The sequence below is a fragment of the Pleurodeles waltl genome, chromosome 3_1, assembly GCF_031143425.1.
Source record: "Pleurodeles waltl isolate 20211129_DDA chromosome 3_1, aPleWal1.hap1.20221129, whole genome shotgun sequence".
NCBI classification, from domain to species: domain Eukaryota; kingdom Metazoa; phylum Chordata; class Amphibia; order Caudata; family Salamandridae; genus Pleurodeles; species Pleurodeles waltl.
The window spans coordinates 1,742,078,637-1,742,094,173 of NC_090440.1; the positions used below are offsets into that span (position 1 = coordinate 1,742,078,637).

At 46.3% G+C, this 15,537-nt stretch overlaps 1 long non-coding RNA gene across 1 annotated transcript in view; it reads left to right on the forward strand.

Annotated features, from left to right (window-relative positions):
* Positions 1–14,748, forward strand: part of LOC138285564 (uncharacterized) — a 59,369-nt gene extending 44,621 nt beyond the window's left edge. The window contains exons 2-3 of the long non-coding RNA XR_011201613.1: positions 11,374–13,466; positions 14,030–14,748. This is a non-coding gene — a long non-coding RNA (uncharacterized lncRNA). The remainder of the gene's footprint in view (positions 1–11,373; positions 13,467–14,029) is intronic.
* Positions 14,749–15,537: the final 789 nt, after the last annotated feature.

Consider the following 15,537-nt stretch of genomic DNA (forward strand, 5'->3'; position numbering starts at 1 on the left):
GGGTGAGTTCAGGTGAACCCACGGGAACTTAAGGTTCCGCAGGGACCTAGACCAAGAGTCAATAGTCAAATTTTTGTTACCTTGCCCAGGAAGTTGTTTGGAGAGGTAACGCCCTTGGTGCTGAACCGTCCACAGTGGGTGGTGAGTTTTGCACTCCGTTGCAAAACTGGACTTGGAGGTGGACACAGTCTACTCATCAGATGTGGAGGACTTTGGGGGGCTGGGACCAGGATTCAATAGTTGGATGTTCACCATCTCGTCCGGCAGCTCCAGATGCAGAGGTGGCCTCTAGCTGACAATCACAGGCTGGTCATGCCAAAGATGCTTTGCTACTCCAGTCGAAGTCACTTCCTTCAGGCTGCACACCCACAGGAGGGGGGTCACTGGTGACATCCATCCCTATGTTGAGGGGGTTCTCTTGAGTCGGTGAACGTTGTGTGGCCATCGGTTTCCTGACATGTGGCAGACAAGCCTTGGGAGCTGCAAGGATGTTCCATGGGCTATTTGGTGGCTGTAGGTTGTTCAGTGGGGAATAGAGGCTTGAAACTTGGCAGGGGCCTCACTCGCACTACTTAGATGATGGACACCAAGTTTATTTAGGCTCAGGCACTCAGAGCCTGTCAGCTCAAGCTCACAGTTTTGTTTATCTCAACCCTTCTTTAGTCCTGCAATTTACAGGGACTGGTGCCACCAGTCAAGGGAGTCTTCCTTGAAGTTTTGGTGTCCATGGAGTCCCTCTGTTCGGGACCAATGAGTTTCCACCTCCAGCACACATTGGGCACTCAGCTCTAGTACTGGTCCCCTTAGGTCACTATGGGGGTCATTACAACCCTGGCGGACGGTGTTAAAGCGGCGGTAAGCCCGCCAACAGGCTGGCGGTCTTTTTTTTAGTATTATGACCATGGCGGTTACCGCCATGGTCATCTGCCGCTTCCCCGTTCCGCCCGCTAGGGCGGAGACGACCGCTGGGCTGGAGACCTGGGTCTCCAGCCCGGCGGCCGTGACAATACCGCCGCCGGTATTGTGACCTGGCTTACCGCCGTGGATTTCCAGCGGTAGGAACCGCCATGAAATCCATGGCGGTAAGCACTATAATTCCCTGGCACTGATAGGGGTCTCCCACACCACCCACCCCCACCCTGACTCCCTCCCCTACACCCCCCACCACCGCTGCCACCCCCCAAAGGTGGCCGGGCCCCCCTCCCCACCCCGACCCCCGACATTACCTTACACATACACACCCGACACGCAGGCACCACCAACACACATACACGCGCACACACCGACATACATGCCAACATCCACACATCCACACACACACTCAGACACGTACACCCACATTCACACATTCACGCACACATCCATACAGACAGACACGCACACATTTCCGAAACACGCAACACCCCCGCAAGCATACACGCACTCACACCCCCCCTACATACACAGACGCACACCCCCATGCACCCACACAACACCCCCCCCACCCCTAACAGACGATCGACTTACCTGTTCCGTCGATCCGCCGGGAGGGGACGGGAGCCATGGGGGCAGCTCCGCCAACACCACACCGCCAACAGAACACCGTGTTCTGTTGGCGTGGCGGTGGAGGTGGAGCAACCTCCACTTCCCCGCCGCCCACAAGTATGGCTGTTGGCGGCTCTCCATCAGAAAAACGACGGAGGGCAGCCAACGGTCAATGATACGCCGAGCGGCAAACCGGCACTACTGGCGGTCTTCCGCACGGCGGTCCCTCGGCGGTCTTCTTAAAAGACCGCTGAGGTTGTAATGACCACCTATGTGTCATCTTCTTCGCTCTGGGGCACGGGTTAGGTCCTGTTTTTGGTACAGACGTCTCTTTGTGCTTCTTTCTTCTTTTCCAGGTAAGATCTAAGTTCTGTTGCAAGGGGAGCCCCTTAAATACTGGATCATGGGGCGTTTACGGGTGCGAGGGACAGTGGCCAATGGGCTACTGTCCCTGCGGCTGGTCCAACCCAGCAGTGACTACTTCCTGTGGGAGTACATCACTTTTCTACCCAGAATCCACTATTCTTAGGGTCTTCCAAGATGTGCAGACCTCCTAGCCCACCTCAAATGTATGGCTAGTTTGAGGGAGGTGAACGTCTCCTGCCTAGCTAATTTCCCACCTGCCTGGCCGGGCAGGGCAGGAAGGTCTCTGTCCTGTGCTGAAGGAATAGCTCTTGGCGCATCAAATATAGGGGAAGTCTTTGCGGCTCACTGCGCTGATGTTATCTCACTAGCTAGCCTGGGAGGGAAAGAGGTGTGACCTCCTTCCTGCCCAGGACCTTTGTCCTTTGTCTTGCTATAGTAATTGCACAGCCAGCAGGAGGTCAGACTCTTGTCTGTGGTGGCAGAGGCTCAGGGGAGCCCACCAAAACAGTACAGGATTTGGTAACTTGGTGGGCACCCTCTAAGCGTGCCACCTGGGCATCTGATTTTCATTTCTGAACCTGTGCATTAGATTCAGGGTTAAAAGCACAGTGTTTGATACCAAACATGACAGGATTCCGCTGGACCATTGCAGAGCCGGACATCTGAACAATGATCAGATGCCAGCTCATAATATCCAATGGACCCACGGTTACTAGGTCCAGCATTGAAGTTTAAATGCCAGCACGGGGGCATATGTGCTGTTGCACATATGCCCTCACTCACGGAACAGTAACCCCTGGGCAAGAGGGGTTCTGCCTTGGGGCGACTGACCTGTCCACAGGAAGTAACAGGGACACTGCCTGTGCCTGGTGTGGGCAGAGTCTCAGTCGAGCAGCAAGCTGCTTGTGCAGGTTGACATGGCAGCTCTGTAGTCTCTCTTTTACTTGAGTCACTCAGGGTGGCACAATAAGTGCTGCAGCCCTGCTGACCCCTCTTTCTCACCCTGACCCTGGGTACCAGTTACTAGGAACTTACAGGGGTGGTAAGGTGCTTGTCTTGTGGCCTATGTAATTCAACATATACTTTAAAGGAAAGAACATTGGTATTGGGGCCTAGTTAGCAGGCCTCAATACACTAATAGGTCAAAAACCACAGCATCTGACAGCAAAAAGTGTGTGTATGCGGGGTGACATTCCAAAAAGGGGCACGTTACAACACCACTTATGAAAATATTCAGAAACCATGCTTAAAGGAAAACTCTGTGTAAGACTATGAAATTCCATAATTTGTTTCTGTGGATTTTTTGTGAGACAAAGTAGTAGCAAAACAAAGTTCTTGCTGAAAGAATGTAAGAGTATGCATCAAACAACTAACAAAAGTGATGTAGCCAACTAGAAATTGCATTTAAAAAGATGTGGTCCAATCAGGAATAATCCTATTTAGAAGATAAGTCCTTTGCAAATATACTTCCATCTACTGTTTTGTAGCAGGCATGAGGTAGGCCCAAAGAAATCCAAAGCCCAACCTCATCTGATTTTCAGATGCAGATTGCTTGATCTTTTGAAAGGAGTTAGGTATGACCAGGGAGCAAAACCCCACACTGGATATTTTCCAATGAATGCACTGCCCTTCCCATGAAGTGACCCATTTTCTTACCACCCTTTTGTGTCTTGGTTGAAGACCTAACCTCAAACCTGATTGTGTTGATCTTCCAAGAAATCCTCCCCACCCCTCTTCAGTTTCAGGTGTGATCATACAGCTGAATCTAAATATTTACATGACGCTCTGACTGTAGACACCATGGACTAACTAGGCAGCCTGCTGCCTTCCTGGGTCTGTCCAATACAAGAATTGTATTTCTTCAGAAGAGAGACTTACTGCAGAGCCCACCCTGGGATATTGCTGTGCTTCAGGGGGCAGCAACTTTGGTTTAAGGAAATGGGACACTATGGGGGTGATTCCAACTGCCGCTAACCATGTTAGCGCCCGCCGGCCCAGCGGGAATGAGGCCGCAACACAGTTGCACCCGTCGCGCTTTTCACTGTCTGCTAGGCAGACAGTGAAAAGCTGTCCGGGGCCCCCAGGCGCCCCAGGACACCCCTTACCGCCAGCCTCTTCCTGGCGGTGAAAACCGCCAGAAACAGGCTGCCGGTACGGGGGTCAGAATCCCCAGGGCAGCGCTGCCCTGGCAGATTCTCCCAGCCGGGGCAAAAACGGCAGAATACCGCCGGCCCCGGCAGGGCGACCGCGGCTTTACTGCCGCGGTCAAAATGGCATGGGAAGCACCGCCAGCCTGGTGGCGGTGCTTCCGTCATTCGTGACCCAGACCCCATATATCTATAGAGAGGATGTGTGGGGCTGTGAGATGAAATACTTTGAAACCATTAAAGAGGAATTTTCTCTCTGGAATTTCCAACACTGTAGCTGTCTATATCATTGAGACAAGCCCTGCAATGGTACACAGATAAGTGGATAGCCCCCCAGGATAGCTCTCCAATCACATACAGAGTGTTCTCAAAGTACTACTGGCTAAAGCAGTATCAAAAACAAAAAACATTAACTTATGTCACCACATATGCTTGGAGCCTAAAACAAAGTGGGGGGGGGGGGGGGAGAGGGGAAGTACCCTGATGCACTGGAAGATGTGGTTTGGGAAGAAGCATGTAAAGATCCCTCAAAGGTAGCAATACAAGAGGTGTATGGGCTGGTCCAGGTAAAAAGCTACTTTGTCTCTAGTTTACATGCTCACAACTCGCACATTTTGCTGAGATCATAATAGTTGAACTTCTATGGAGATGTGGGTGTGATGGAACCTTCATATATGCAATAAAGAACTGATCTCAGTTTAAGGGATTTTGAAATAACTATCCAACAGAACTGCAATTTCAGTGAATCTGATAGTACAACTCGCATTGATGGGATCCGGGCTGATGACTTCCCACCAAAATATGGGAAACATATGTATGAAACTGGGCTAGTAGTGGCAAGAAGCTACTGGGCAATGAGGGCCAAAAATGTTTTTAGGAAGGCAGAGATTACTAAAGAAATTTGCAAAGATTTGAAAATGATGTGGAGAAACGCATGGACGGTGGTAGAGGAAGGAATAACAAAGCTCCTGCATATACTTAATGATACGTGCCCCAGAAATTGGGTGGCCTGCAGGAGGAAGTACAGAATGCAAGTAGATGAGATACACCCTCTGAACGTGTGACAATGGGATTGATGAGGTGGATTGCAACATGGTTTCTGGTATGTATGAAATGATAGGTCCACAAGATACTGTGTAACGTAACACATATACTGCTAAATGTTTTTTTTTCTGTTTGTTGGAAATGAATCAAACAGTTAAAAAGCAAAAACGACATGCTATAAAATTTCAAGAGTTAAGGGTGCAATAGACACAGGCAGGAACCGTTTAAAGATATTCAGTGCTGTTAGACATGAGGTATTTGGTTTGCAGTCAGGTTACCCCCTGTCCAAGCGAGGACCCTCACTCTAGTCAGGGTAAGTCACACACAGTCCAAATTATCCTGTGCCCACCCTCTGGTAGCTTGGCACTGAGAAGTCAGGCTTAACTTAAAAGGCAATGTGTAAAGCAATAAATCATGCAATAACGCAGTATATACCACAAAAAATACACAACACACTGTTTAGAAAAATATAGAATATTTATCTGATTAAATGCAGGTCAAAACAATCAAGATTTGCTAAGTACACATTGAGATATCACTTTAGAAAATGATAAAGAGTCTAGTCTTTAAAAAGCAACAAGTGTCTCTTGCAAGCACAAAGTACCTGGTTTGCATTCAAATTCTCCGCAAAGGACCGCGGAGGAGGAGATGCATGGAAAATGGGGAGTGCGCGTCGGTTTCTCCGAGCGCACACAGACGATGCGTCAATTTTCCACGCAGGGAAGGCTTTGCGTCAATTTCCGGTGCGCTGACTTGGATCCTCTTCGGGTTGCAGGGTTTTCAGATGCATAGAAATCCTGGGCGTGCAGGGCGAAGTCACAGGAGCTGCGTTGTTCCGGCTCAGCTATGCGTCGATCCAGTGCGCCGTACGTCAAAGTTCTGGTTGCAGTGCTGGCTGTCGATCTCCTCTCAGGGAGCCGGGCTGCGTCGTTCCGGTTCGGCGTGCGGTAATTTTCTCACCACAATGCAGGCTGTGCGTAATTTCTGCCAGGCTGTGCATCAAATTTCAAGGAGGAAGTCTTTTTTGTTTGTTCTGAGACTTCAGGGAACAGGAGGCAAGCTCTATCCAAGCCCTTGGAGAACACTTCTCAGCAGAGCCAGAGGGCAGCAAGGCAGCAGGGCAACAGCAGGGCAGCAGTCTTTTGCAGAAAAGCAGTCACGTGAGTCCTTTGGGCAGAACAGCAGTTCCTTTTGGCAGGTTGGGGGGGTCTGGTTCAGAGTTTCTTCACCAGTGGTATCTTGTCCAGAAGTGTCTGAGTTGGTAGGGTCAGAGGCCCTGTTTAAATACCCAAATGTGCCTTTGAAGTGGGGGAGACTTGAGAGAGTGGCTTAGAAGTGCACCAGGTCCCCATTCAATTCCATCCTGTCTGCCAGGGTCCCAGTAGGGGGTTTGGCAGTCCATTGTGTGAGGGCAGGCCACTGTCCTTTCAAATGTAAGTGTCAGGCCCTCCACCTTTCCAACCCAGGAAGACCCATTCAGTATGCAGATGTGTGCAGGTCTGGCCTAGCATCCTGTGTTTGGGGTTGGCTGAGTGAAATGCACAAGGGAGCTGTCAAGTAACCTAGCCAGATGTGGATTGGAAGGCACAGAAGGTTTTAAGTGCAGAGAAATGCTCTCTTTCTAAAAGTGGCATTTCTAAAATAGTAATATTAAATCCAATTTCACCAGTAAACAGGACTTTGTATTACCATTCTGGCCATACCATTTATGACCTTGTTACTCCTTTCAGATCAGAATCTACCACGCAAACAGTATATGAGGGTAGCCCTAATGTTAGCCTATGAAAGGAGCAGACCTCACAGCAGTGTAAAACAAATTTAGGAGTGCTACACTACCAGGACATATAAACTACACAGGTATATGTCCTACCTTTTACCTACATAGCACCCAGTCCTATACATTACCTAGGGCCTACCTTAGGGGTGGCTTATATGTAGAAAAAGGGGAGTTTAAGGCTTGGCAAGTACTTTTAAATGCCAGGTCGAAGTGGCAGTGGAACTGCACACACAGGCCTTGCAATGGCAGGCCTGAGGCATGAATAAGGGGCTACTTAGGTGGGTGGCACAATCAGTGCTGTAGACCCACTAGTAACATTTAATCTACAGGCCCTGGGCACATGTAGTGCACTTTAGTGGGGACTTACAAGTATATTAATTAAGCCAATTGGGTATGAACGAATGTCACCATGTTTTAAGGGAGAGAGCATATGCACTTTAGCACTGGTTAGCAGTGGTAAAGAGCGCAGAATCCTAAAACCAGCAAAAACAGTGTCCAAAAAGTGGAGGGAGGCAGGAAAAAAAGGCTAAGGATGTCAGGTGTAAAAAGTGCCACAAAAAGTGTTTTTGCCTGCAGTACTGTTTGCCTGACATTGGCCTAGAGTACCTGGGCCACATGTGCAGCTGTCAGCTTCTTTGTGGCAATCTGATACCACTGCTAGTGAAACAATAAGGCAACTGTAGAACAGTGAAGATGTGTTTCACTGACACTGATTGTAGTATTCAAAATAATTTTTGATTCATAATAGATAGAATACTTCACAAAGCACCACGTGCCTATTTTCATTGTTCCAAAATTATTTGCACAGCGCTATTTTGTTTTTTAAAAGAAAGAAATGAAATGCTCTTCCCTGTCATGTATGTCAGTCAGTATTAATGCTCTTTCAGCCCAATGGCCATTGCACTTGTAAAGGAGCAGAGGATATCTGTGTGGAGGGGGGAGGGGATTTGGGTTGTTGAGGGGAGATGTACACAGGAGAAAGAGCAAGCAGCCATGAAATAGAGAGAGAGAGTAAGCAAAAGCATAGGGAATGTTGGGTGTGGGGGGAGGGCACGGGTGAGAAATACTAGAGGGAGAGAGCTGGAAAACACGTGTTCTGATGGAGTGCTTAACCAAAAAATAGTAGTTCCCTAAATGTAAGCACTGGAAGAACAAAAGTCAGGAGGATAGTAAAGAAGGTATGTTCCAGGAGAGGGAGAAGCACAAGATTGACAAGGAAAACCATCAAATAGGAAGTAAGCAAATGAGTGACAAGCCAACCAATTGTAAGCAATGTTGTGAGCAATGGACGGGCTCTAAAGCCTTTTAAATTCTTAATAACCCTGCAATAGATTTCTTGCACAGTTTGTGCTGTCTAGTAGGCTCCATCCAACAAGGGGGCTGAAGTGCAGGGAGTTTTGACATATTTGATGAGTGCTTTGAGTGCACAATGAAATTAGCAGCTCCATTTACGAATATTGGCAAAATGGGAGTGTCAACTGAAGAACCGCACTAATATAATCGTATGTGCCAGAGATAGATTTGTATTCACAGCACGAAAAATGCGGCCTTCCATGCTTCCACAAGTCGGTAAACAGTCAAATAATGGGATTAATGAAAACATTTGTTCTTCACAGCACATCAATGTAGAGCTGTATAATATGGGCATTAATACAAAATGTTTCAAAATAAAAAGCTGATGCATATAGTAGTGGATTGGAAGTAAGCTTTAAGCAGTTTCCCATTAAAACATGGAAACTTACAACGTGGCTTAGTAATGGATTCCAAAACCGCCATGAAATTCAGGCTACCAGTGTACTGTTTAAGAATAATTAGAACACGCCCTCCATATAGTCAGTCATATTGCACCATAAGATTAGGTCTGAGTGAAAAACTTTGCTCCGCTGGCAGAGTTTGCAGAATTCGGCAGCTCTGCGTTCCACGGAGAACGCAGAGTTACTGATAGACTCTGCACCCCACAATGTAGCAGAGCTTTTTTCTGTTTTACCCCTGTTGGTGCTCGCTTTCTGACATTTTGCGCATGCGGGATGTGAGACGAAAGACTTCCGCTCTCTTGTGATCACAAATGAAATTTTTTACCCACTTGCGAGAGTTAGCGCCATGCCAGTGACTTCTGGTGCATCTTTTTTGACGTATGCAAGTGCGAGTGAGGGCGATCGACTGCTGCTGCAACCTGCCGAAGCTGAAGCAGCTAAAATCTAAAACTTCGAGTGAACAATCTTCTCTAATTGACAGTTCGCGTTGATATTGTTGTGCGAGGAGTACATTTAATTTTTTTTCTCCCAAGAACAGGAAGTGCCCTATAGACTCCAACTTCCTGTTCCTGTCCAGCAGGCTCCTGCCACTGCTTTGTCCAACTCCTGCTCACTTTTCACTTGGATTTAGAGCTGGAAGGATCACCTTTTTTGTCTCCTGGATATATCATTGGATTTAAGGACTGTTGTATTTGAGTTTTCACAAGTAAGCTAAAAAACACTTGTATAAGGGTGTTGTACAACATGTTTTTGACAGGGGGATGCCCCAGGATGTATCAGTACTTTTATTAGTTCTACAAAGGAAAAAGTTTAACAGTGCACTACACTTGCTCCATGTTTTGTTTTGTAAATTTGCAATATTCATTAAATTTAATGTTAATATGAAATGGTGTAGCATGCTAATGTAATAGGCCTTCGAGCTGTAGGCCCAGTACTAGTCATGGGTGCATGATGAAAAACAACTGTGGTGTCTGTGGAACTGAAACACAATGGATGGCAATGGATTATAAATAACAAAATGTTGTTTGGTGGTATTTCACATTTTTCTCTGCAAACAGTGTATGGAGGGGTAATATAATATTTGATGCATGCCTTTGTATGATGTGTGATGTAAAGATTTTTAGCCCCTTTAATTTTCGTTTTTGGAATTACTACTACTGACTTAATAGTGTTTTTTTCTCCTGTACCAATACCTTATTTGTCTGGCTAGTACATGAGAGTGTTTTTTCATAGAGCACCATTTATCTTTGTCCCCATGCAATGTGGCGAGGACCCTTTTTGTATAGTCAGAATTTTAGTCCTATACCTGTATGTGTTTTTTTTTCTATTCATCCTGCTTGTTGTTTGATGTGGCTGGTGGCCACTTTCTTTAAGCAACCAGTAGTTCTGCACATGTTCTTCTTTGTTGTGGTGGCCATGCCTCCTTGCTGTTGTTTGACCATGTGGCTTGCAGCAATTTTGTATAGACAGTCAGTGTGCTTTCTGGCTGCATGTGTTCTTCTTTGTTGTGGTGGCCATGCCTCCTTGCTGGTTATTGTTTGGCCATGTGGCTGGCGGCCGTTTTGTGTAGGCAGCCAGTGTGCTTTCAGGCTGCATGTATTCTTTTTGATGTGGTGGCCATGCCTCCTTGCTGGTTGTTTTTTTACCATGTGGTTAGTGGCCATTTGTATAAGTAGCCAGTGTGCTTTTGGGCTGCATGTGTTCTTCTTTGTTGTGGTGGCCATGCCTCCTTGCTTGTTGCTGCTTGACCATGAGGCTGGTGGCCATTTTGTGTAGGCAGCCAGTGTGCTTTAGGCCTACATGTGTTCTTTTTTGTTGTTTTGCCTATTCCTCCTTGCTGGTTGTTGTGTGGCCATGTGGTTGGCGACCATTTTGTGAAGGTATCCAGTGTGCTTTTGGGCTGCATGTGTTCTTGTTGTTCTGATGGCCATGCCTCCTTGCTGGTTGTTGTTTGACCATATGACTGGCGGACATTTTGTGTAGACAGCCAGTGTGCTTTCAGGCTGCATGTGTTCTTCTTTGTGGTGGTGGCCATGCCTCCTTGATGGTTGTTTTTTGACGATGTGGCTGGCATCCATTGTGTGTGTTTACTCAGGCCTAGTAGGTCAATGATGCCTTTTACTAAATGTACTGTATGAGCAGTTTTTTATATTTTATTATATACTTTTTTGCATTTTTCACCTACAACACTCCCTGTCTCCCAAATCCCTGTGGTTTTTCATACTAGTCCCCTTTCCCTAGTACATCAGCAATTGCAATCTATTTTAAAACATTTTTGTCCTTTTCTTCTAATTTTTTTCACCTTTATTTTATTTAATTATAGTATAATAATAATCAATATTTTTAAAACATTTTTTCTTGCTTTGTGATTATTTTTACATAAATTCAATTTTTTTTCCAATTCCCAATTTTCCCCATCAGCCCCGTGTCTGCCATAGGCATACAGTTGCACTATATTACATATCATTCACATTTTCAGAATTATTATTATTCAATTTTTCACCAGCACCTCTCTGTGTCACACGCCAGCTTGATGCAGATAAAGCTAACAGTTACCTTCTGTATGTTGTAGTTGTTGCTCTTTCTTATCCTTCATGACTGTACATGCTAATGAAAGTTAATGTTGGTGAGTTGTTTTTATGAATACATACACTGTATTTCATACATGTATTAATTCTACGATACTGTTTGTTTCTACTACTAATGCAACTGCAACAACAATGCCACGTTTCATGGATTCTTCTTGCATGTTTGCTTTTAGGTGCACAAAGAGAAAGAAACATCACCCACAGTACTGCCAGACAGAAGGCCTGGGCTCAACGTGATTCGTGACCACACTCACGACCACACGGACATCTCTTGAGCTGCTGAAGCTAAGAGCTACTGCCAACTGACAGCTTCGAGGTGGCCCCAAAGAAAGCTACTTTCAAGAAAGTGGCCAGTGATAAGAAGGAGCTTCCCACCACTAGTATGTCACCCCAGACCTTATTTGGGCAAAGACGGGTGCCTGCCGCACCAGCCTCTGGGGAGCAAGCTGGTAGCACCACTCCCGCATCAGTGGCTCCATTCCAAAGTAGGCCCAAGCCCATGTCTGGCACAGAGGCAGTCTCTCTAATCACAGGAACGCTGGCGAACAGTGATGTTGAATTGGACTTATCTCTTTCTCAAAGTAGGACCCAATCGTTGCCAGAAACTCAGGCCAGTGAGCAACAACAGCCGCACCTAGCAATAGCAGTTCCTCCCGGAGTAGGAGCACATCAGGATGTAGAGCTTCATGCAGAGGAAGCCGAAGAAGCCCCTCTTTCACAAGATCCACTGTCTTCCAGATCTCTACATTCTTCTTCCTAAAGCCTCCCTTCTGATGATCAATACTCAACTTGGATGCCACCTCAGTTTGAGACACGCGAGGAGAGGCAAGGATTGAAAAGAAAGGTTCCTGAAAGCCTTAGAGTTATGAAGATGAGGATGATGAGTTTGATGATGAGCCAGTCATCATGGATGATGGTCCGTCTCAGTGGAGTCAGACATTACCCCATCTTCTCAACCTGCTCTGAGAGATGTGGCAGCGATACCACCACCTCCACCAGCTTCCATATTTACAAGGCCCTGGGTGCGACCTACATCCACATCCACCTCAGTACAAGAAGGCACTGCAGAGAGGCAAACATCCTCAAAACAACATCCACCTACAGCCACTTCTTCAGACATTGGCAGTGACACCAGTGTTAGAAAGTTGACCTCCACGGTTAGTGAAAAGGAGCCAAACATTGCCATATGCTCCATTTGCTGAGCAAGTGTTAGTCGGGGTAAACTTAGTACAAACTATGGAAAAGGAGGCCAAACAACCTAATTGAGAAAACACCATGCAATCCGCTGGGAGGCAGACCTTAGCGACCAAAAGGGAAAACCTGCACATGGTGTTAGTGAAGGTGTTGAAAGCAGGGAATCTGCTCCGATCATGGTGGAAGGTGAAGAAGAGGGTGACATTTTTGTTATACAAATCAGCCCTGTCCCCAGCAGTGCAGTAGTATCATCGCCGACATCAGCAATATCTCAATCGCACAGAGAGACTTAGAGTCATGTGGAAACACCAAGGCACGACCTGCAGTGGCTGCCCTCCTCTGACACACAATGATCCTACCACCACCTTCTAAGTTGCCTGCATCAGTGGCACTAGCAAAGAAAAAAATCCAGGCTACTTTTACTGCCATGTTTAGGCAGGAGGGTCAGTACGAACGCAACCACCCAACAGCATGTTTGTACAATGGGAAGCTGGCTAAAATGTTAGAGTTGGACCTCCTCCCTTTCTCTTTTGTTGAAGCCATGGGTTTTCTAGAGTTTGTGGCAGCTATCTGCCTGAAATGGAAGGTTCCTGGCCGGATGTATTTCGCCAGAGTTACTGTTCCAGCTCTACATCACGATGTGCTGGAATTGGTTGGACAAGCTTTGCAGCTGAGTGCTGTCAAGACAATCCACGTGATGACAGACATGTGGACCAGTTGCTAAGCCACTGATTACATTTGTATTACTACACACTGGATCTCTTTTATGGGGGTTAGAGAAATTATATATGCAGGTATTGACACAGCTGAATTTTTTAGTGGTTCTCAGAAGCATGCAACAGTAGCTATGTTTGCCATGGAGAAATCCCATACAGCTGCAAACATCTTGGATGACTTTAACAACAAGGACTTTGAAAGACTGTGCCCCAGAGGGCTTAACGTTAGATTTGTTGCCACGGACAATGGCAGTAATGTAGTTAAGTCTATGCCACATGGTGGTTATTTCATGGTCCTGTATTTGGTGCACTGTATAAACGTCATTGGACAGGACTTCCTCAAAAAAGAACCTCAAGTGAGTAACTTACTGTCCACATGCAGAAGAATCTGCACTCATTTTAGCCATTCTTTTAAATCCCACAAGTTGTTGAGGATTATCCAGCATGATAATAGAATGCCAGTTAAAGCCCTCATTCAGGAAGTGCTAAAATGTTGGAATTCTACATATTACATGTTTGAGCAGTGCAGACCAATCAATGAATATGTCATGCAAAGAGGGGATGCAACTGTGAAAGGCATGATCATTGAGATGGACCAGTAGGGCCTGGTCAAATGCGTGGCAGAGATGCTGCTTCCCTTTGAAATTCTTACTCGGGAAGTCAGCAAGGAGGACTGTACATTGGGTCAAGCTATCCCATTGGTGCATATACTAAGAAACAGGTAAAGGAGGTGTCTGAAACATACGCGGGTGTGGATAAAAAAAAACAGATGCACAGGAGTTGGTAGAGAGCTTAATCCTTGGTTTATCCATTAATACAAGGCTTCAAAGAGACATTGTGTCATACAAACATTACATCTGTGCCACAATTCTTGACCCACGGTACAAACAATTACTGACCACTTTCATTCCTTTTTCAGATGGGGATGTTTCAACCTACAGAACATAGATTGCTGAGCAAGCCATGGACCTAGAAAAAGAACGGCTGGAAATTAGAGGGCAACTCACGAGCAGAAGTTCTGAGGTGCAGCCTCCAACTTTCAAAGAGCCTGTGGACAGTGCTGTTGGCTCACAGCAGCCAAAATCAACAACAGCAACAACAACAGGAACAGGAGCAGCAGCTCCAAAATCTGTATTTGACAGGTTTCTAAAGGCAGGGCTTAAGTCCACTGCAGAGGCGAAGGCAACAGAGTTCGAGTAAGGTGGCGCACCAATGACTATCGAGTGGATGGTCCAGGGGTAACTGGATGACCCAACGGAGGTGTATCTGGATCAAAACCCTTTGGTGTATTAGCATGGGAAGAGGCAACAAGGGACAGTGCTCAGCAGGCTGACAATAAAGTATCTTGCTTGCCCTGTAGCCAGTGTATCTGCTGAGTGTGTGTTCATTGCAGCTGGTGCAGTTGAGACAGTGAGAAGGACCAATCTTTCGCCCCAAAATGTCGAGAGATTGACCATGAACAAAATGAATCAGCACTTTATACTACTAAATTACAGCATACCTGTGTAGGAGGATGGCCTGGCTTATAGTGGGTACCTTGTGGTACTTACACTATGTTCCAGGTCCAGTTATCCATTATTAGTAGAATAGAGGTGTTTCTAGCAGTTTAGGCTGATAGAAGGTAGCTATGGCAAACAAGCTCAGGCTGAACTAGGAGACATGCAAAGCTCCTACTATACCACTTATATCATATAGCACAATATCATGAGAAAACACAATACTCAGAGTTACTAAAAATAAAGGTACTTTATTTTAGTGACAGTATGCCAAAAGTATCTCAGAGAATCCCCTCACTTAGAAGGTAAGTAATTTTCACAAGTTATATGTACACAAACCCAAAACAGGTAAGTAACAGTAAGAAAACTAGTGCAAACAATGTAGAATCACAATAGGATGCAATAGGTGAACATAGGTCTAGGGGCAACACAAACCATATACTCCCAAAGTGGAATGTGAATCACAAATGGATCCCAGACCTATGGGAGCTTGTAGAGGGTCGCTGGGACTGTAGGAAAACAGTCAGGGTGTCCAAGATACCCCACCCCAAGACCCTGAAAAGTAGGAGTAAAGTTACCATACTACCCCAAAAGGACATAATAGTCATGATAGGGGGATTCTGCAAGAACCACAAGCACCAGCAAAGCACTGAAGACGGATTCCTGGACCTGAGGACCTGCAAGGCAAGGGGAACAAGTCCAAGAGTCGCAATAATGTCCAGGGGGGGCAGGAGCCCAGGAAACCCCGGATGAAGGTGCAAAAGGTCTGCCTCCGGGTGGAAGAAGCCAAAGATTCTGCAACAACGAAGAGAGCTAGGAACTTCTCCTTTGGATGGAAGATGTCCCACGGCATGCTGGATGTTGCAGAAGTGTTTCCACACAGAAATACCACAAACAAGCCTTGCTAGCTGCAAGGGTCGCTGTAGAGGTT